The sequence below is a fragment of the Phyllobates terribilis genome, unplaced genomic scaffold (assembly GCF_046119375.1).
Source record: "Phyllobates terribilis strain yellow unplaced genomic scaffold, ASM4611937v1 Scaffold_8__6_contigs__length_399053987, whole genome shotgun sequence".
Taxonomy (NCBI): Eukaryota; Metazoa; Chordata; class Amphibia; order Anura; family Dendrobatidae; genus Phyllobates; species Phyllobates terribilis.
The window spans coordinates 352364847-352387822 of record NW_027362768.1 but is presented as its reverse complement, the minus strand read 5'-3'; the positions used below and the strand labels follow the sequence as shown (position 1 = coordinate 352387822).

Sequence of the window (22976 nt, the reverse complement as noted above, 5' to 3'; positions counted from 1 at the left end):
AAAAACAAAACAAAAAACAATCTCACAATAACTGAGACCCGTTGAAGCGTTTTAGAGTTATTACCACATAAAGTGCCACTGGTCAGAATTGTAAAAACTGGCCTGGTCATGAAGGTGAAAACAGGCTGGGGAGGGGAGGGGTGTGAAGGGGTAAAAGGCTTAGTGCCCACAATGCAGAAATGAAGCAGAAATTCTCCTGAGTATTTCTGTATCTCCTTGGCAGAAAAACGCATGCGTTTTTTACATGCATTTTTGACGCGCATTTGATGCGTATTTGACATGCGTTTTTCCAATGCATTGTATAGGAAAATCTGCATGCAGAAACGCACAAGAATTGGTCATGTCCGTATTTTTTCTGCGAGTAAAATCTGCGCAGAAAAAATACGGACCATGTGCACAGAACTTTCAGAATGTCATAGGAAGTCATGGGATAAGGTATGCAATGCGTTTCTGGAGCGTTTACGCGCTGCAAATATGCACCAAAAACGCATCGTGGGCACACAGCCAAACAATTATATTTATCTCCATGTGTTACTCCATTAATTTGATTACAATTACTAGAAAAGAGGATAGTTTGGCATTACATTAGTTTCTCAAAAATGCTCAAAAGAATAGAATTTTTATTTCATTTCTATATGTTAAGGCTTTTGAGGTTCTTAAAAATGCTCAATCTTTCAAAAACCGCTAGCAATTAGAAGTAGTAATATGTACATTCTTCTGGCATTTTCCACCAGAAAGACGCTGCATACTGTGGCGCCCTGCTACGCATTGGTGCCACAGAACCCAGAAGGGTGCATGGATGGACTTCTCCACAAGAGGCCCCCACACATTCACACACCTCCACCCTACCACCTCAGACCAGCAGAGGGAGCCATTAGCGATATATAAAGGGAGGGTGGAGCCAGGCAGCTCAGTTAGTGTGCAGTGAGTGTTCAGAGACAGAGAGAAACACAGCTCAGAGTTGAGCAGAGAGCGTGCTGACACTCAGACAGGAGCACGCTGGCTGCTATGCTTAGGCGAGCCAAGGCCTACAGCACGTGTGAAAGCCTAGTGAGGGCCTTGAGTGGGCCGAAGGCGAGAGGAGTAGGAAGAAGTAGTGAGGGGGCAGAGGAGCATACCAGGCTCACCCCAATATATATACCGGACACCGGGTCCGCGCCTACAGGGACATTTATAGTCAGTAGGAACCACCGGAACCCCTGGAGGACTACAGGTCCCAGGATCACCGAATGCTGACTACAGTACCAGGGCTAGGAGACACGGAGGCCCCAGCGTCCAGGGAGAGTGATCTCCAAAGAGAAGGCCCTACCACCAGGTCAGCAGGTGCAGAGAGAGACAGTAACCAAGCTAGGCCTAGCTCCAGGAAGGTCGGAAGCTTAGAGAGTAAAGCAACGGATCAGGAGGCCCTATACCCGCTCACTGGGGAGAGTCCAAAAGTGTGCCCTTCACCTGGAGTACCCTGGACCGTGCCTGCAGCATCACCAGTAAAGGTACTGAAGCTTACCCCCGTGTGAGTGTCTGTCTTTCCTCCGGGACCGTCCTGCCGTCTCTCCCTTGCACCAACATCCATTACACGCCACGCTGCCCTGAGGCCCGCTCCACCTGTGGGGCGCCATTCCATCACAAGCTGCTCTACCATCTGCCTCAGAGGACTGCTTCGCAGCGGCGGCTCCCTCTAGCCGCAATCCACAGGTGGCGCCACGAACTTTCCAAATCCCCTATATATTCCCCCTTTTACTGACCGCCCTGGGTCACGGACCGGGCCAGCCACCGTGATATCCCCCAGCTACCGGAGGCCCGGCTGCCGAGTATCCCACGGCCCCGGGGGTGCGTCAATACCTTACAATGCAAGTCGATCAGAAGGCTAAAAAGATGTCCGGGCAGAAGATCTGACAATTACCTGGTGCGGTGCTGGGAAAGGTTGACTGGTGGAGGTGTTTGACCAGTCACACACAGTCATCTAATCGCAATTGTAAAGCCAGGCTCAGATTCATGAGGTGTACAAAAACAAAAAACAAACCCGACGAACTTTATTTTTTTTAATCATTTAAGGGAATGTGAACCTACGATCGTTTGATTGCTTATATTATATACTACAATACTGTGGTAGCTCAGTCTCCATAGCAGACCATGAAATTCACTAATTACCAAAATACTGTGATATTGCAGAAATTAGTGAATATCATGGTCTCTCAAGGAGACAGAGCTTCATAGGAGTCCAAATAACTCGGACGAGTTTGTGTCTGTGAAAAGCATCAGACAGCACTCAGATGCCATCAGAGTGCAGTCTGATTTTCACAGACCAACTGAATGGAAGAGGTGGAGAAACTTTTTTTCTTCACCTTCGAGAAAATTGGATCACACTCTGATCAGAGTTTGATCAGCGGGCGATCAGAGTGTGAATAGCATAATTGAACAGATTTTCTCGGATGAGATAAAAACTGTCATGTGACCCTTGCCTTAGAATGCAGCACTAGTGGGCATGCTCAACTGCCACTTTATGCATTCCCCACCAGTCAGCCAGAGAAAGCAGAGTACAGTCCTCTAGGGAATGAATGGAGTGGCAGTGACTCGCCCCCTGGGCCGTGGGGTACCCGGAACTGGGCCTTCTAGCGTACGGTGCTGATGGGGGTAGTAGTGGCAACCCGGTCCTGTGGCTCAGGGTGGTCAGACCAATGCTGTGGCAGTCTATTTATAGATGTTTTGAATGTCTGACTATGCCACACGTGGATTGCGGTCAGAGATAACCGCCGCTGCAAGGCAGACCGCTGAGGCTGGTGTTGGTGTGCAGCACAGGGGTAGGATAACTCCCCACAGGAAGAGTGTAGCCTCAGGGCAATGTAGGTGGATGCTGGGGGTGATGGTGCAGGCGCAGCATAAATCACACAGAGTCCAATGGTGCAGTCCAGGGTCTTTTACTCACAGTTGATATCCAAATCACTTCTGTCAGCAACGACTGCCCAAGCCGTGCTGCGTCCACCAGGTGAGGGGCTCGGTCAACCCCCAGGCAATTCAGAAGTATGGCACAGGACCCCCTTCTGTCCTTTCTCTGGCCTCTCGTGCCCCACCAGTGACCACACTTCTGTCCAGCTACAGCGGACCGTGTCGGGTAATCGTTGGCCTACACTTCCCGCTATCCTATATGGTGCCTTCCTAGCAGGTTTGGCGGGGGGTCGCACCAATAAATGATCACGACCTCCGGTTCTTGGCTGAGGGATGATTTACCTCCACCAACTTGGGAATCCGGTACCCTTCCACAGCCTGACCCTTAGTGCTCCGGTTGCTGTCCGTTCTGCTCTCCTAGGGTCCCTTCTGCCTTCTTGTTTCTGGAGCCCTTCCACTCCTCTGTTTCTTCTCCTTCCTTCCTTCTCCTTCTCCTCTCTGGCCCCGGCCTTCTCTCTAGGCCTGCCTCGTGGAGCTGAGCTCAAGCTGAGCCACAGCTCCCTGCCAGCTCTCTCTGGCTGAACTACCTCTCTCTTTCTCCACTCCACTACTCAACTTCTACTCCTCACTTAAGATGGCTCCCACCTTTTATCTACTTCTCTGTGTCTGAGCTCAGGTGACCTGCACCCAATGAGCTCCTTCCTATGCTCCAGAAACCGTCCCCTTCTGCTCCTACACCACTGGGTTCTCTCCCCCCTCCAGCCAGGGACATGGTCAGTTGTGCCTGCAATAAAATGGGAGCACCGTCGAGCTGTCCCCTGGAAATGGGGAGTGTGTGGTGTATGCAGCTAACTGAGCCCTGGTCCACACTCCATCCTTACCTGGGAGTGGAATATCACACCTCTGGTTGAGGTGCAATACCCCTGTAGCAACCGAACCCTCGGGGCGCTACAGCAGTCACATGTGTACTCCATTCTAGGGAGGGTAAAAGTGCCCCATTCTGATGATCAATGCCGGGATCAAACAGTTAGACCCCCAGTAAACTGTGGGTAGGTGACAAAAACCTCTTTAAAAGGTCACGTTCAGTATTTAATTCATATTTTACCTCAGTGTTTGTAAGCCAAAACCAGGAGTGTGTGATAAATGCAGAAGTGGTGACGTGTTTCTATTATACTTTTCCTCTGATTGTTCCACTCCTGATTTTGGCTTACAAATACGGATATAAAATACTGACCAAATACTGAACGTGTCAGCATTTTTTGTTTTTATTCACCGCTGTAGTGGAGCTTTAAACGCAAGTCCTCCGGTCATGTATTCACCCTCCGGCTTCTTCACTGTTATTTTTTTGGAAATTAAATACACACATACTTTTTTCCCACAAAAGTGTTGTAGCCTCAAATTTTCTCATTTTCACAAGGATACCTGGAGAAAATGGCACCAAAATGTGTTGTGCAATTTCTCCTGAGTACACAGATTCCCCATATGTGGTTGAAAATGACTTTTGAGGCACAGTGCAATGCTCAGGAGGGAAGAAGCGCCATACTGGAGTTAAAATTTTGCTGGAATGGTTTGAGGGTGCCATGTCACATTGGCAGAGCCCCTGAGGTGCCAGAACAGCAGAAACCTCCCATAAGTAACGTCATTTTATAAAACTAGATCCCTCAATGAATTCATCTAGGGGTGCAGTGAGGATGTTGACACCACATGTGCTACAAAGAATTTTATACCAATGGGCGGTGAAGATTAATCGCTTTTTTTGCCACTAAAATGTTGTTTTAGTTCCAAATTTTTAATTTGTCTAAGGGCTAAAGGGAAAAAAATGGATCTTTGTTTTTTGGGCAGATTTCACTGTTATGGTTTGAAGGTGCCATGACCCACTGGGAGAGCCACTGAGGTGCCAGAACAGCAGAACCCCCACAAGTGACCCCATATTACAAAATTACACCTCTCAATGAATTAATCTAGGGGTGCGGTGATCATATTGACACCACAAGTGTGTCAGAATTTTACACCATTGGGCAGTGATGAAAAAAAATTAATTACATTTGTTTACCACAAATATTTTGCTTTTGCCCCAGATTTTACATTTTTATACAGGGAAAAGGGTAAAAATGGCACCAAAATTTGTCACAGTTTCTGCTGAATGTAAAAATATCCCATATGTGGCTGTACAGTACTGCATAGTGTACGGTGAGATTCGGGAGGTAAGGAACGCTATTTGCCTCCTGGAGCACAGATTTTCCTAGAATAGTTTGCAGACTCCAGATACAGAGCCCCTACGTGCTAGACGAGCAGAATACCCCCTCAAGTGACCCCATTTTGGAAATTATACCCCTCTGGGAATTTATCTGCAGGTGTAGTGACGATTTTGACTCCATGGGTGTTTTACATTAACAAGCAGCAGTGGATGTTGGAGTGAAACTTGCAAATCTACTAATGAAGTGCCCAGCACGTTCTACTGGAGACACGTACCCGTAAATTAAATGGGCTCTCATCGCTACAGAAATGCCAAACATGTGGACGTTAAATGTGGTTTAGGCACACTGTGGGGCTCAGAAGGGGGATCATCTGTATTTGGGAGTTCAGATTTGCTGAGTTTCTGTTTTTGGGGGGAGGGGTGGCGAGGAGCCATAGTACTTTTCCAGAGCCTTTGTACTGCCAGTAACATGGAAGCCCCCCATATTTCGAATGAAGTAATGCAGATGACACAGCCGACTGGTCCACTCACTATAATGGGGCAGCAGAGTTACTCTGAACTCAGTCTAGCCTCTGTTCAGCAGTGTCCTTTTCAGAAGTGTACAAACCTGTGGTCGACTGTGCTTTCATGCAAGCCTAAAAAGACGGACACCACCGGATCATAGGCCAGACGGCGTCCACAGTGTCTCCATCTGTCTCACTATAGGGAATCTTCCCTCTAGGTTTCCGTCTGAGTCACGTATTTCAGAGATTTACATGGAAACCCCGGTGTAAGCGCTCAGCGTAGAGCACAGGATAAATGTGCGCTGAGCCTTACTGCGATCTTTGGGTGACAGAATGAACAAATCAACAGCTGCTGAAGATTTAGATTTATTTTTTACGCCGTTCCTTGTGCGGTATAAGTGATTAGACGACTATTCTTCAGGTTGGTGCGATTACAGCGATCGCTGTATTCTGAGAGTTATAAATTATTTTGGCATTGATGGAGCTGTATGGTGGCTTGTTTTTTTGGGGGGGGTGCAAGATGATGTTTTCAGTGATACAATTTTTTATTTACATTCATATTTCTGATCGCGTTTTAGTCCACTTTTTGTTTGGTGGTACGATGAAAAAGTATTGTTTTTTGCCTCCTTTTGTATTAATTTTTTAAAGCTGTTCACTGAACAGGTTAATTAGTTTGACAGTTTTATAGGTCAGGTCATTCCGGATGCGACAATATCAAATGGGTGTACTTTTATTGTTGATTTTTTAAACAAATACTTCTTTATGGTTAATATATATTGTAATTACACTTTTATTTACTTAGTCCCTATATGGGACGTTCACCTTCAGTAGTCTGATCGCTGGTATAAAGCAATCAAATTTACCAGCACTACAATGCTTTACAACTGTTAGTGCTGCACTGACACAAGCCCCTTACACCATGCTCTGTGCACCCCTTAAACTCTAACCTGGTGATCCAGATGTAGTCATGACAACCTCAGGTCACCATGGCAAAGATCGAGCTCTTATAATGACATCGCGGGGGCACCGATCGTAGGGGAGAGGGAGCTCCCTCCCTACCTTCTAAATGCTGCGATCAATTGAAGCATTTAGGGGGTAAACTGCCGGCAGCGGTGAGGGCACCATTTCTGGCAGTGAGTCGGGCGTCAACTATGATGTTTGCCGGGTACACACACACACACACACACACACACACACACACACACATACATACACACACACACACACACACACACACACACACACACACACATACACACACACACACACACACACACACACACACACATACATACATACACATACACACACACACACACACACACACACACACACACACACACACACACACACAGCTCCTGTGTGCGCGCGATCGCCTTGTCGAATCTATACTCCATTGGTCGGGAAGTCTTTCCCTTCCATGAAGAGTATATACTGCAAATGTGGTGAAGGGGTTAAGCACCACTCCAGAGATTAAATGAAAAAAAATGCTGGAGTAGTGTTTTATCAGGTAAGAATGTGAAACTTGAATGAAATAATTAGAAAACCATGCATCATTCCCTTTATACGTCACAAATACTTGAAACTTTGTATTTTACGTGATATACTAAACACATTTAAGCTTGTGTGTAATATGAAGAAATGTGGAAAGTTCACGGGGCATACTTATACTTATTCAAAGGGCACTATATGGAAATATTATCTACACACACACACGTGATCAGTGAGTGAGCATGGAAGTCACACCATTGTGATGTCACCAGAATCCAAAGACAAGATGACAGGGAGAGTCAGAGGTGACATCACAAGTCAGAGGATTCTCAGCCAGGCAGCATGTGAGCAGCAGAGCAGCTCAGGCTACAGAAGGATTTGAGAATCCAGGTATTTAGTAAAGTTTCATCTATGGCAGTTCACTCACATGAGAGGAACATGTACAGTAGTGCCCAACCCCTTTAGGTTTTACTCTGGGTGCACAGACAGCTCTGGGGTCCATTTTAGGTCATCAGAGCGGAATGTACTAGTCTCCTGAAATCTGGTGACATCATGGAAAAAAGGGACCCTCCCTACAGTAATACAATGCAGTAAAGTTTTTTAAAAGGTCATAAATTATTATTATTTTTTTTTCATCCAAAAAGTAAGGGCAGAGACAGTCGGCCATATAACTCGTGCGAGGATTGCATCATAAACCTTGTACTGGTTGTCTGCTCTCCTGACCTGAGCTTGACAACTGCACAGAAATCCATCAGGCTGTCATGCTCAGGTCAGGAGAGGCGCCAGGCCAGCCGGGCACTGTGATGTGACCATCGCACCAGTTATATGGCAGTTTGTCTCTGCCCTTACAAGAACTCTCAGACAGGAATGGGGCTTTTTACAGAATGTATAACACCCCACTCACTAGCACAGTACTATGATATATTGTCAAGTTTCTTTGCTCAAATCGGCAACAAGTAATACGCAAAAATGTGGTAAAATGGAACAAATTTTTTTTTTCTTAAAAGCCTGGTCAACCTATTTAGAGGATCAATTTTTTCCCAACCAATCCAGAGAGCTACAGAATGCCCTATACCAGAGATCCCCAACCTGTGACTCGCAGGCCCATGATGTGTGGATCGTGGTTGTCTGCCAGCTTGATGCATTAGCACCAGGTCCAGTAAAAAGCTATAAAGAGCAGGTCTCCAGACCTGTGACTAGCCCTGCACCGTAGCACAAATCTGTAGGCACATATACCAGCCTTGTGGTTTTAGAGATTAATATATTTAATTTATCTGGAGGTAGGAACATCCTGCCAGTCACAGGAGATTCTTTCAGCTGGATGTGATAGTGTGGTGGGAGTGCTTGATGCGAGCATACTGAATCGGGGTAAGGTGACAACCACTGGATGCAAGCATACGGCCTCCGTTTAATTTCTATGGGAAAGTTTGGCTGCCATTATAATAGTAATTGGGGATTTGGGTGACGCTACTTTGGGGGAGAGCAGGAGCAGATGTCACTACCCCAAGGTGCATCTGGATGTGGCTCTCCAGATAAGAAAGGTTGAGGACCACTGCCCTATACAGTGTCTATAGCACTGCCATCTCCAGGAGTCCCAAAACAATAAATGGAGAAGTAGTATTCCCAGCGGTCGAACCCCAAAAGAGGAGAGCCGGATCACTTAGCAAGTTATCTATTCACAGGATAAGATGGAACCAAGTACCTAATTCTTACTGCTGCAGTTTATAAACTTTTACAGTATGTACTTATTAAATGCAAGACTATTAATTCTGGGGGAAAAAAAAGAGACTTCAGGCTTTGTTACGCGATTACAATATGGACAAATTGTAGTTACTAAGATATTGTATATAAATACATAGATTGGTCACTAGAGGGCAATAAAACCTATATTTATACCCACACTTCACGCCATCCAGTATGAATGGACCCATAGATACATCATTTATAAGGCAGCAGTGATTGAACATTACGCTCTGCCACAACTCCCAAGGAATGCCACGCGGAGTGAAACTGAACAGCATGTATTATCTATAGATGACTTTAATTTCCCACTTTAATTTCCCACTTTACAAAATATCTTTTCAGCAATTTTCTCATTTATTAGTTGAAAACCTCCTTTACATGGAATCTGTCACCAGGTTTTTGCATCTGAATGCAGAATGACGTCATTTTGATAGAATCCCTGTTTTATCTGCTGCAGATCTACAGATTCTCAGAATGCAGAGCTCTACATAATCCCGCCCACACCAGTGTGCATAGGCAGAAAGCTGCCAATCAGTGATGGTGGTGAGAGCATCTACAGAGCGCATGAATATGGACCACTACATGACAGCAGTTTTACTACTTCCCCAAGGGTAATTTCATGCGCATAAAACATTCTGTCCTTAAATGGCAGGTCACCTGCCTCCTAATTTAAATATCGCACCTGCGCAGTCAGTATAGTGGTCTTTAAAAAAAATAAACAAAACAAAATGGCAATGGCGCTTTGCAGCCTGCAGTGGGGCGCAGACTGGCTTCCTAATGCGGCGGTTCGAGGAGTCTCCTTCGGCGGTTGCATTTTTGCCACTCTCCCCCGAATTGGGAGTCTGTTCTTCTCTGAGCCAGCTGTCAAGCTGACAGCCAGCTCACTGAAGGTGCAGCGCCGGCTCCCTGTGTTTAATTGTACGGGGGCAGTGAAACAGGATTTAAAGACAGTTTGCAGCCCAAATATTACATCTGCCCCCACCCCTAAAATGGGTCCTTAAATCCTTTTACATCTGCTCCGACCCCCAAAAGTTTGGATGGGGGAAGATGTAATAGGATTAAATTACACAGTTTGGGGAACGAGGGATGGGTGCGGACACAATATGGGGAGGGGGAAACAGGAGAAATTTGAGGGGGCATGGATGCAGACTCAGTATGGGGATGTGTGCGGAGGCAGTATAAAGATATATTTTGTGCAGGGAATATAGTAAGGGGCAATTATTTATTCAGGGGCTCAGCTTAGAGCAGATATTTTTTATTCAGGAGCATTATAATGACACTGCTATTTTTAAGGGCATTGTGTGGAGTCTGGACAAGATGAAGAAAATAAAGAGAACGACTCCCAGAGACAACATCATCTTTCCGGTACCTGGATATAAATGTTTTTTTGTAATACTGACTAATTCTCATATTTTTATTTATGTTAGGAACATTAAAGGGGTTGTCCAAGTTTGTAATGAGTCTGCAGTCATTCTATGTGACGGCAGACTTCAGAATTCTCACAACGCGCACTGCACACTGTCAGGATTCTCTCATGCCAGCGATTTGCATACATGCAGTCACATGCCGACTAGACGTGTGGCCTTACTCGATGAAAATGAATTGAGCGAGGCCAGACACGTCTAGTCGGAATATGGCCAGAAGTATACAAATCACATACTTGCACTTACATGACCGTCCACTCTTGCCACCGGCAAGGGAGAATTTTAAAAAAGTGTGCAGTGCATGCGCTGTGATATTTCAGAAGCCTGAAGTCACAGAGTGACTGCAGACTTTCATCACAAACCGGACGAGTCCTTTAATTATAAACTGAAGCCCTGTGGCATGCCAGTCCAATCCAAATAGCATTTAATATACCGTCAGGATTCAGCTCTGCTCGCTGGCAGGTTTCATCAGTCATCTCATGGCCACTTCACTCATGTGATTTTCATACTTACGGTCATGCAACAACTAGTCTGTTTTTCACTGAGCTTTGAGAGAAATGGGGAGAGCAGCTAGTCAGCATGCGACTAAGTGCAAATCGCATATGTGCTAAAGAGGGGGGATCTAGAACGAACCAGACTGTAAATAACATGGTAAAGGCAGTAAGTGAAGATGTCGATAGGCGATACATTCATTGGTAGATACAGCGGGTACGTAAAGTATTCAGACCCCTTTAAAATTTTTGACTCTGTTTCATTGCAGCCATTTGGTAAATTCTAAAAAGTTCATTTTTTTCTCATTAAAGTACACTCTGCACCCCATCTTGGCTGAAAAAACAAAATGTAGACATTTTTGCAAATTAAAAAAGAAAAACTGAAATATCACATGATCATAAGTATTCAGACCCTTTGCTCAGTATTGAGTAGCAGCACCCAAGTTTTTCACACCTGGATTTGGGAATCCTCTGCCATTCTTCCTTGCAGATCCTTCCCAGTTCCGTCAGGTTGGATGGTGAACATTGGTGGACAGCCATTTTCCGGTCTCTCCAGAGATGCGCAATTGGGTTTAGGTCAGGACTCTGGCTGGGCCAGTCAAGAATGGTCACATAGTTGCTCTGAAGCCACTCCTTTGTTATTTTAGCTGTGTGCTTAGGGTCATTGTCTTGTTGGAAGGTGAACCTTTCCCCAAGTCTGAGGTCCAGAGCCCTCTGGAAGAGGTTTTCATCCAGGATAACTCTGTACTTGGCCGCATTCATGTTTCCTTCAATTGCAACCAGTCGTCCTGTCCCTGCAGCTGAAAAACACCCCCATAGCATGATGCTGCCACCACCAGGTTTCACTGTTGGGCAGAGGATGAGCAGTGTCTGGTTTTCTCCACACATACCGCTTAGAATTATCACCAAAAAGTTCTATCTTAGTCTCATCAGACCAGAGAATCTTATTTCTCATAGTCTGGGAGTGTGTTTTTGAGCAAATTCTATGCAGGTTTTCATATGTCTTGCATTAAGGCGATATAGTGGATTGAATAAAAAGCGGTCTATGGAGCGCTAAAAAGATTAACACTGGAGATGACAGATTGGGGCTAAAAAATAAAATTTAATGAGCCCTTTCCACAACGCGTTTCGATAGTAAACTATCTTCCTCTGGTGCATTGAGGAGAGGCTTCGGTCGGTACACTCTGCCATAAAGGCCTGACTGGTGGAGGGCTGCAGTGATAGTTGACTTTTTGGAACTTTCTCCCATCTCCCTACTGCATCTCTGGAGGTCCGCCACAGTGATCTTGGGGTTCTTCTTTACCTCTCTCACCAAGGCTCTTCTCCCACGATTGCTCAGTTTGGCTGGACGGCCAGGTCTAGGAAGACTTTTGGTGGTCCCAAACTTGTTCCATTTAAGGATTATGGAGGCCACTGTGCTCTTAGGAACCTTGTGTAATGTAGAAATTCTTTTGTAACCTTGGCCAGATCTGTGTCTTGCCACAATTCTGTCTCTGAGCTCCTTGGGCAGTTCCTTTGAGCTCATGATTCTCATTTGGTCTGACAGACAGGTGTGTGCCTTTCCAAATCAAGTCCTATTAATTAAACACAGCTGGACTCCAATGAAGGAGTAGAACCATCCCAAGGATGATCACAAGGAAATAGGAAATGGACAGCATGTGACTTAAATATGAGTGTCTGAGCAAAGGGTCTGAATACTTATGACCAGTTGATATTTCAGTTTTTCTTTAAAAAATCTCTATATTTCTGGATTTTTTCAGTCAAGATGGGGTGCAGCATGTACCTTAATGAGAAAAGAAAATGAACTTTAGAATTTACCAAATGGCTGCAATGAAAGAGTGAAAAATTTAAAGGGGTCTGAATACTTTCCGTACCCACTGTATATTGATCAATACATTTTCGAGCCATACATTTATTGGATGGATAGATCAACCTAGTGAATATCTAACGATATATCAACCAATGTATCGCCTATCAAGCTTTTCATCATCATCAACCTCTAGAAAGATTTGCTATTTAATAAATAGATGCCTAGCTATATATCCTCACCAACTGCCTTTACCATGCTGTTTACAGTCTGATAAGTTCTGTATCACTATGTATATATATGCTGTATCCCACTAGGTAGGCAGACAGAAAATTTATATTTATATTTTATTTTGATACATTGGTGGCACCGTGGGGTTGAATTTATTTTAATACTAGTAATACCAAATATGTTGGGAGCAATCCTGTGTGCGCTGCGCTCCTATGTGCAGTGGTGATGACTGCCTCTTGTGCACGCTCCCGCATTGGTCCTCGGTACACAGTGGACGGCATTTTGTTGGTTTCATTTTTGAAGACCACTATATTGAATGCGCCGGCGCGATATTTAAAATCAAGAACCACAAAATTTAATTCTTCACTGCAAGTATCATTTTAATCTGTAACAGCGCCAACATGACAATGCCTGTAAAACCTGTCAGCAGAATTTTGCTAATTCTTTAGTAAGTGAAATGACCCAACTATGGTGGCAGAAATGAAATTTTGTATAATAGAGATGTATGTATTCTCTCTCTCTCTCAGATTATATATATATACACACACACACACACTATTACACACTAACCTGACATATTGAAACGCCCTAGTCTGTGATCCTGATCCATATACCTACAGAAGGAAAAACAAAAACCTTATTTACGGTAAAATGTAAGAAAAATGGCTTAATAGATGATAAAACTTTGTGATGCAGTTTGAACAACTCTTGCCTGTAAAAATGAACAACTACAAAAACATTCAGAAGTTCATTAAATTACACATACTTTCAAAAAGAATTTCGCTAACACCTTGAAGGTGCAGAAATGTTTCCCTCCTTGCCTTTAAAGATCCACAATTTTATTAATTATTTTTCCAGTAACATAGCTATATGATGGTTTTATTGAAGTTTTGAATGACAATTTCCGTTATCAAATAAAGTACACTGCATAACGAAAAAAATTCAGAGTTTGATAAAACAAAAACACACACAGTGGGGAAAATAAGTATTTGAAACACTGCCGATTTTTCAAGTTTTACCACCTACAAAGAATGGAGGGGTTTGTAATTGTTATCGTAGATACACCTCAGACACAGAATCTCAGAAAAAAAAAAAAGCAAACAATTATATCGTATGATTTTTATATATTTCATGTAATAAAAATGCAAATTAAGTATTTGATACAACTTAAAACTTAAATATTTGGTACAGAAACCTTTGTTTACAATTACAGAGGTCAAACGTTTCCTGAAGTTCTTGACCAGGTTTGAAGACACTGCAGCAGGGATTTTAGCCCACTAATCCATACAGATCTCCAGATCTTTCAGGTTTCGGGGCAGTTGTTGGGCAACATTGAGTTTCAGCTCTCTCCAAAGATTTTCTATTGGGTTAAGATCTGGAGACTGGCTAGGCCACTCCAGGACTTTGAAATGCTTCTTAACATTAGTTGCCCTGACTGTGTGTTTCAGATCATTGCCAAGCTGGAAGACCCAGCTACGACCCATCTTCAATGCTCTTACTGTCAGAAGGAGGTTATTGGCCAAAATCTCGCGATACATTACTCCACATCCATTCTCCCTTTAATACGGTGCAGTCATCCTGTCCCCTTTGCAGAAAAGCATTCCCAAAGTATGGGAGGGCCACAAAGGACGAGGTATGAAGGACGCGGGCCAGAAAAGGACGCGGGCCAGAAAAGGACGAGGGCCAAAAAGTAACAGGTATGGAGGACGCGGGCCAAAATGACCAGGTATGGAGGACGCGGGCCAGAGGACGAGGAATGGAGGACACGGGCCAAAAGGACGAGGGATGAAGGACGCGGGACAGGGGACTTGGTATGGAGGATGCGGTCCAAAAAAGGACCAGGTATGGAGGACGCGGGCCGAAAAGGACCAGGTAAGGAGGACGCGGGCCAAAAAGGACCAGGTATGGAGGACGCGGGCCAAAAAGGACGAAGTATGGAGGACGCGGGCCAAAAAGGACGAGGTATGGAGGACGTGGGCCAAAAAGGACGAGGTATGGAGGACTCGGGCCAAAAAGGACCAGGTATGGAGGACGCGGGCCAAAAAGGACCAGGTATGGAGGACGCGGGCCAAAAATGACCAGGTATGGAGGACTCGGGCCAAAAGGGACCAGGTATGGAGGACGTGAGCCAAAAAGGACCAGGTATGGAGGACGCGGGCCAAAAATGACCAGGTATGGAGGACTCGCGCCACAAAGGACCAGGTATGGAGGACGCGGGCCAAAAAGGACCATGTATGGAGGAAGTGGGCCAAAAAGGACCAGGTATGGAGGACGCGGGCCAAAAAGGACCAGGTATGGAGGACGCGGGCCAGAGGACTAGGATGCGGGTCAGAGTACGAGGATGCGGGCCAGAGGACGAGGTACGGAGGACTCGGGCCAAGGGACCAGGTCTGGAAGTCACGGGCTAAAAGAACGAGGTAAGGAGGACGTGAGCCAGAGGACAAGGACACGGGCCAGAGGACGAGGTATGGAGGACGTGGGCCAGAGGACGAGGACGCGGGCCAAAAGGGACGAGGTGTGGAGGACGCAGGCCAAAATGACCAGGTATGGAGGACACAGGCCAGAGGACCAGGTATGGAGGACGCGGGCCAAAAGGACCAGGTATGGAGGATGCGGGCCAAAAGGATCAGGTATGGAGGATGCGGGCCAAAAAGGACGAGGTATGGAAGACGCGGGCCAGAGGACGAGCAATGGAGGACGCGGGCCAAAAGGACGAGGTATGAAGGACGCGGGATAGGGGACTAGGTATGGAGGACGCGGGCCAAAAAGGACCAGGTATGGAGGACACGGGCCAAAAGAACGAGGTAAAGAGGACGCGGGCCAGAGGACGAGGACGCGGGCCAGAGGACGAGGTATGAAGGACGCGGGCCAAAAGCGACGAGGTATGAAGGACGTGGGACAGGGGAGTAAGTATAGAGGACGCGGGCCAAAAAGGACCAGGTATGGAGGATGCGGGCCAAAAGAACGAGGTATGGAGGACGCGGGCCAAAAGGACGAGGACGCAGGCCAGAGGACGAGGTATGGAGGACGCGGGCCAAAAGGACGAGGACGCAGTCCAGAGGACGAGGTATGGAGGACGCGGGCCAGAGGACGAGGACCAAAAGGGACGAGGTGTGGAGGACGCGGGCCAAAAGGTCCATGTATGGAGGACGTGGGCCAAACGACCAGGTATGGAGGACGCGGGCCAAAAGGACCAGGTATGGGGGACGTGGGCTAAAAGGACCAGGTATGGAGGACACGGGCCAAAGGACCAGGCATGGAGGACGCGGGCCAGAGGACGAGGTCGCGGGCCACAAAGGACAAGGTATGAAGGACGAGGGCCCGAAAAGGACGAGGGCCAGAAAAGGACGCGCGCCAAAAAGGATCAGGTATGGAGGATGCGGGCCAAAAAGGACGAGGTATGGAAGACGCGGGCCAGAGGACGAGCAATGGAGGACGCGGGCCAAAAGGACGAGGTATGAAGGACGCGGGATAGGGGACTAGGTATGGAGGACGCGGGCCAAAAAGGACCAGGTATGGAGGACGCGGGCCAAAAGAACGAGGTAAAGAGGACGCTGGCCAGAGGACGAGGACGCGGGCCAGAGGACGAGGTATGAAGGACGCGGGCCAAAAGCGACGAGGTATGAAGGACGTGGGACAGGGGAGTAAGTATAGAGGACGCGGGCCAAAAAGGACCAGGTATGGAGGATGCGGGCCAAAAGAACGAGGTATGGAGGACGCGGGCCAAAAGGACGAGGACGCAGGCCAGAGGACGAGGTATGGAGGACGCGGGCCAAAAGGACGAGGACGCAGTCCAGAGGACGAGGTATGGAGGACGCGGGCCAGAGGACGAGGACCAAAAGGGACGAGGTGTGGAGGACGCGGGCCAAAAGGTCCATGTATGGAGGACGTGGGCCAAACGACCAGGTATGGAGGACGCGGGCCAAAAGGACCAGGTATGGAGGACGCGGGCCAAAAGGACCAGGTAAGGGGGACGCGGGCCAAAAGGACCAGGTATGGAGGACGCGGGCCAAAGGACCAGGTATGAAGGACGCGGGCCAGAAAAGGACGCGGGCCAGAAAAGGACATGGGCCAAAAAGGACCAGGTATGGAGGACGCGGGCCTAAAAGGACCAGGTATGGAGGACGCAGGCCAGAGGACGAGGTATGAAGGACGCGGGACAGGGGAATAGGTATGGAGGACGCGGGCCAAAAAGGACCAGGTATGGAGGATGCGGGCCGAAAAGGACCAGGTAAGGAGGACGCGGGCCAAAAAGGACCAGGTATCGAGGACGCGGGGCAAAAAGGGCCAGGTATGGAGGACGCGGGGCAAAACGGACGAGGTATGGAGGACGCGGGCCAAAAAAAAAATAGGTATGGAGGACGCGGGCCAAAAAGAACCAGGTATGGAGGACGCAGGCCAAAAAAGGACCAGGTATGGAGGACACGGGCCAGAGGAGCAGGTATGGAGGACGCGGGCCAAAAGGACCAGGTATGGAGGACGCGGGCCAAAAAGGACCAGGTATGGAGGACGCGGGCCAAAAATGACCAGGTATGGAGGACGAGGGCCAGAGGTCGAGGATGCGGGCCAGAGGACGAGGTATGGAGGACGCAGGCCAAAAGGACGAGGTATGGAGGACGCGGGCCAAAGGACCAGGTATGGAGGACGCGGGCCAAAAGGACGAGGTATGGAGGATGCGGGCCAGAGGACCAGGTAAGGAGGACGCGGGCCAGAAGACCAGGTATGGAGGATGCTGGCCAGAGGACCAGGTATGGAGGACACGGGCCAGAGGACGAGGACGCAGGCCCGAGGACGAGAACGCGGGCCAGAGGACGAGGATGCGGACCAAAAGGACCAGGTATGGAGGACGCGGGCCAAAAAGGACCAGGTATGGAGGACGTGGGCCAAAAAGGACTAGGTATGGAGGACGCGGACCAAAAAAGACCAGGTATGGAGGACGCGGGCCAGAGGACGAGGACGCGGGCCAGAGGATGAGGTATGGAGGATGCGGGCAAAAAGGACGAGGTATGGAGGACGCGGGCCAGGGGACCAGGTATGGAGGACGCGGGCCAAAAAGGACCAGGTATGGAGGACGCGGGCCAAAAATGACCAGGTATGGAGGACTCGGGCCAGAAAGGACCAAGTATGGAGGACGCGGGAAAAAAAGGACCAGGTAAGGAGGACGCGGGCCAAAAAGGACCAGGTATGGAGGACGCGGGCCAAAAAGGACCAGGTATGGAGGACGCGGGCCAGAGGACGAGGACGAGGGTCAGAGGACGAGGACGCGGGCCAGTGGACGAGGCATGGAGGACGCGTGCCAGACGTCGAGGACGCGGGCCAAAAGGGACGAGGTGTGGAGGACGCAGGCCAAAAGGACCAAGTATGGAGGACGCGGGCCAGAGGACCAGATATGGAGGACGCGGGCCAAAAGGACCAGGTAGGGAGGACGCGGGCCAAAAGGACCAGGTATGGAGGACGCGGGCCAAAAAGGACCAGGTATGGAGGATACGGGACAGAGGACGAGGTATGGAGGACGCGGGCCAAAGGACATGGGCTAGGGGACCAGGTATGGAGGACGCGGGCCAGGGGACCAGGTATGGAGAACGCGGGCCAAAAATGACCAGGTATGGAGGACGTGGGCCAAAAAGGACCAGATATGGAGGACGCGGCCCAAAAGAACGAGGACTCGGGCCAGGGGACGAGGACGCGGGCCAAAAGGACGAGGTATGGAGGACGCGGGCCAGAGGACAAGGTATGGAGGACGCGGGCCAGAGGACCAGGTATGAAGGACACGGACCAGTGGACGAGGACGCGGGCCAGAGGACGAGGACGCGGGCCAGAGGACGAGGACGCGGGCCAGAGGACCAGGTATGGAGGACGAGGGCCACAAGGACCTGGTATGGAGAATGGAGACCAAAAGGACCAGGTATGGAGAATGCAGACCAAAAGGACCAGTTATGGATGACGCGGGCCAAAAAGGACCAGGTATGGAGGACGTGAGCCAAAAAGGACCAGGTATGGAGGACGCGGGCCAAAAATGACCAGGTATGGAGGACGCGGGCCAGAGGACGAGGACGCGGGCCAGAGGACGAGGTATGGAGGACGCAGGCCAAAAGGACGAGGTATGGAGGACGCGGGCCAGAGGACCAGGTATGGAGGACGTTGGCCAAAAGGACGAGGTAAGGAGGACGCGGTCCAGAGGACCAGGTATGGAGGACGCGGGCCAGAAGACCAGGTATGGAGGATGCTGGCCAGAGGAACAGGTATGGAAGACACGGGCCAGAGGACGCGGGGTAGGGGACCAGGTATGGAGGACGCGGGCCAGGGGACCAGGTATGGAGAACGCGGGCCAAAAAGGACCAGGTATGGAGGACGTGGGACAAAAAGGACCAGGTATGGAGGATGTGGGCCAAAAAGGACCAGGTATGGAGGACGCGGCCCAAAAGAACGAGGACGCGGGCCAGAGGACGAGGACGCGGGCCAAAAGGACGAGGTATGGAGGACGCGGGCCAGAGGACCAGGAATGGAGGACGCTGGCCAGAGGACCAGGTATGGAGGACACGGGCCAGTGGACGAGGACGCGGGCCAGTGGACGAGGACGCGGGCCAGAGGACGAGGACGCGGGCCAGAGGACCAGGTATGGAGGACGCGGGACAAAAGGACCAGGTATGGAGAATGCAGACCAAAAGGACCAGGTATGGAGAATGCAGACCAAAAGGACCAGTTATGGAGGACGCGGGCCAAAAAGGACCAGGTATGGAGGACGTGAGCCAAAAAGGACCAGGTATGGAGGACGCGGGCCAAAAATGACCAGGTATGGAGGACGCGGGCCAGAGGACGAGGACGCGGGCCAGAGGACGAGGTATGGAGGACGCAGGCCAAAAGGACGAGGTATGGAGGACGCGGGCCAGAGGACCAGGTATGGAGGACGTTGGCCAAAAGGACGAGGTAAGGAGGACGCGGGCCAGAGGACGAGGTATGAAGGACGCGGGCAAAAAGCGACGAGGTATGGAGGACGCGGGCCAAAAGGACGAGGACGCAGGCCAGAGGACAAGGTATGGAGGACGCGGGCCAAAAAGACGAGGACGCAGTCCAGAGGACGAGGTATGGAGGACGCGGGCCAGAGGACGAGGACCAAAATGGACGAGGTGTGGAGGATGCGGGCCAAAAGGACAAGGTGTGGAGGACGCGGGCCAAAAGGTCCAGGTATAGAGGACGTGGGCCAAACGACCAGGTATGGAGGACGTGGGCCAAAAGGACCAGGTATGGAGGACGCGGGCCAAAAGGACCAGGTATGGGGGACGTGGGCTAAAAGGACCAGGTATGGAGGACACGGGCCAAAGGACCAGGTATGGAGGACGCGGGCCAAAGTATGAGGACGCGGGCCAGAGGACGAGGTCGCGGGCCACAAAGGACGAGGTATGAAGGACTCGGGCCAGAAAAGGACGATGGCCAGAAAAGGACGCGGGCCAAAAAGGATCAGGTATGGAGGATGCGGGCCAAAAAGGACGAGGTATGGAAGACGCGGGCCAGAGGACGAGCAATGGAGGACGCGGGCCAAAAGGACGAGGTATGAAGGACGCGGGATAGCGGACTAAGTATGGAGGACGCGGGCCAAAAAGGACCAGGTATGGAGGATGCGGGCCAAAAGAACGAGGTATGGAGGAAGCGGGCCAAAAGGACAAGGACGCAGGCCAGAGGACGAGGTATGGAGGACGCGGGCCAAAAGGACGAGGACGCAGTCCAGAGGACCAGGTATGGAGGACGCGGGCCAAAGTATGAGGACGCGGGCCAGAGGACGATGTCGCGGGCCACAAAGGACGAGGTATGAAGGACTCGGGCCAGAAAAGGACGAGGGCCAGAAAAAAGACGCGGGCCAAAAAGGATCAGGTATGGAGGATGCGGGCCAAAAAGGACGAGGTATGGAAGACGCGGGCCAGAGGACGAGCAATGGAGGACGCGGGCCAAAAGGACGAGGTATGAAGGACGCGGGATAGCGGACTAAGTATGGAGGACGCGGGCCATAAAGGACCAGGTATGGAGGATGCGGGCCAAAAGAAAGAGGTATGGAGGACGCGGGCCTAAAGGACGAGGACGCAGGCCAGAGGACGAGGTATGGAGGACGCGGGCCATAAGGACGAGGACGCAGTCCAGAGGACGAGGTATGGAGGACGCGGGCCAGAGGACGAGGACCAAAAGGGACAAGGTGTGGAGGACGCGGGCCAAAAGGACAAGGTGTGGAGGACGCGGGCCAAAAGGTCCAGGTATAGAGGACGTGGGCCAAACGACCAGGTATGGAGGACGTGGGCCAAAAGGACCAGGTATGGAGGACGCGGGCCAAAAGGACCAGGTATGGAGGACGCGGGCCAAAAGGACCAGGTATGGGGGACGCGGGCCAAAAGGATCAGGTATGGAGGACGCGGGCCAAAAATGACAAGGTATGGAGGACGCGGGCCAGAGGACAAGGATGCGGGTCAGAGTACGAGGACGGGGGCCAGAGGACGAGGTACGGAGGACTCGGGCCAAAAGGAAGAGGTATGGAGGACGTGGGCCAGGGGACCAGGTCTGGAAGACACGGGCTAAAAGAACGAGGTAAGGAGGACGTGAGCCAGAGGACAAGGACACGGGCCAGAGGACGAGGTATGGAGGACGCGGGCCAGAGGACGAGGACGCGGGCCAAAAGGGACGAGGTGTGGAGGACACGGGCCAAAAGGACGAGGTGTGGAGGACGCAGGCCAAAATGACCAGGTATGGAGGACACAGGCCAGAGGACCAGGTATGGAGGACGCGGGCCAAAAGGACGAGGTATGGAGGACGCGGGCAAAAAGCGACGAGGTATGGAGGATGCGGGCCAAAAGGACGAGGTGTGGAGGACACGGGCCAAAATGACCAGGTATTGAGGACACAGGCCAGAGGACCAGGTATGGAGGACGCGGGCCAAAAGGACCAGGTATGGAGGACGCGGGCCAAAAGGACCAGGTATGGAGGACGCGGGCCAAAAGGACCAGGTATGGGGGACGTGGGCTAAAAGGACCAGGTATGGAGGACACGGGCCAAAGGACCAGGTATGGAGGACGCGGGCCAAAGTATGAGGACGCGGGCCAGAGGACGAGGTCGCGGGCCACAAAGGACGAGGTATGAAGGACTCGGGCCAGAAAAGGACGAGGGCCAGAAAAGGACGCGGGCCAAAAAGTATCAGGTATGGAGGATGCGGGCCAAAAAGGACGAGGTATGGAAGACGCGGGCCAGAGGACGAGCAATGGAGGACGCGGGCCAAAAGGACGAGGTATGAAGGACGCGGGATAGCGGACTAAGTATGGAGGACGCGGGCCAAAAAGGACCAGGTATGGAGGATGCGGGCCAAAAGAACGAGGTATGGAGGAAGCGGGCCAAAAGGACAAGGACGCAGGCCAGAGGACGAGGTATGGAGGACGCGGGCCAAAAGGACGAGGACGCAGTCCAGAGGACCAGGTATGGAGGACGCGGGCCAAAGTATGAGGACGCGGGCCAGAGGACGATGTCGCGGGCCACAAAGGACGAGGTATGAAGGACTCGGGCCAGAAAAGGACGAGGGCCAGAAAAAAGACGCGGGCCAAAAAGGATCAGGTATGGAGGATGCGGGCCAAAAAGGACGAGGTATGGAAGACGCGGGCCAGAGGACGAGCAATGGAGGACGCGGGCCAAAAGGACGAGGTATGAAGGACGCGGGATAGCGGACTAAGTATGGAGGACGCGGGCCATAAAGGACCAGGTATGGAGGATGCGGGCCAAAAGAAAGAGGTATGGAGGACGCGGGCCAAAAGGACGAGGACGCAGGCCAGAGGACGAGGTATGGAGGACGCGGGCCATAAGGACGAGGACGCAGTCCAGAGGACGAGGTATGGAGGACGCGGGCCAGAGGACGAGGACCAAAAGGGACAAGGTGTGGAGGACGCGGGCCAAAAGGACAAGGTGTGGAGGACGCGGGCCAAAAGGTCCAGGTATAGAGGACGTGGGCCAAACGACCAGGTATGGAGGACGTGGGCCAAAAGGACCAGGTATGGAGGACGCGGGCCAAAAGGACCAGGTATGGAGGACGCGGGCCAAAAGGACCAGGTATGGGGGACGCGGGCCAAAAGGATCAGGTATGGAGGACGCGGGCCAAAAATGACAAGGTATGGAGGACGTGGGCCAGAGGACAAGGATGCGGGTCAGAGTACGAGGACGGGGGCCAGAGGACGAGGTACG

General features: G+C 50.5%; 1 long non-coding RNA gene across 2 annotated transcripts in view; it reads right to left on the bottom strand.

Annotated features, from left to right (window-relative positions):
- LOC141156563 (uncharacterized) overlaps positions 1-22976 on the bottom strand; it is a 118451-nt gene that overhangs the window by 27306 nt on the left and 68169 nt on the right. For both annotated transcript variants that reach the window (XR_012247677.1, XR_012247676.1), the window contains exon 2: positions 13341-13384. This is a non-coding gene — a long non-coding RNA (uncharacterized lncRNA). The remainder of the gene's footprint in view (positions 1-13340; positions 13385-22976) is intronic.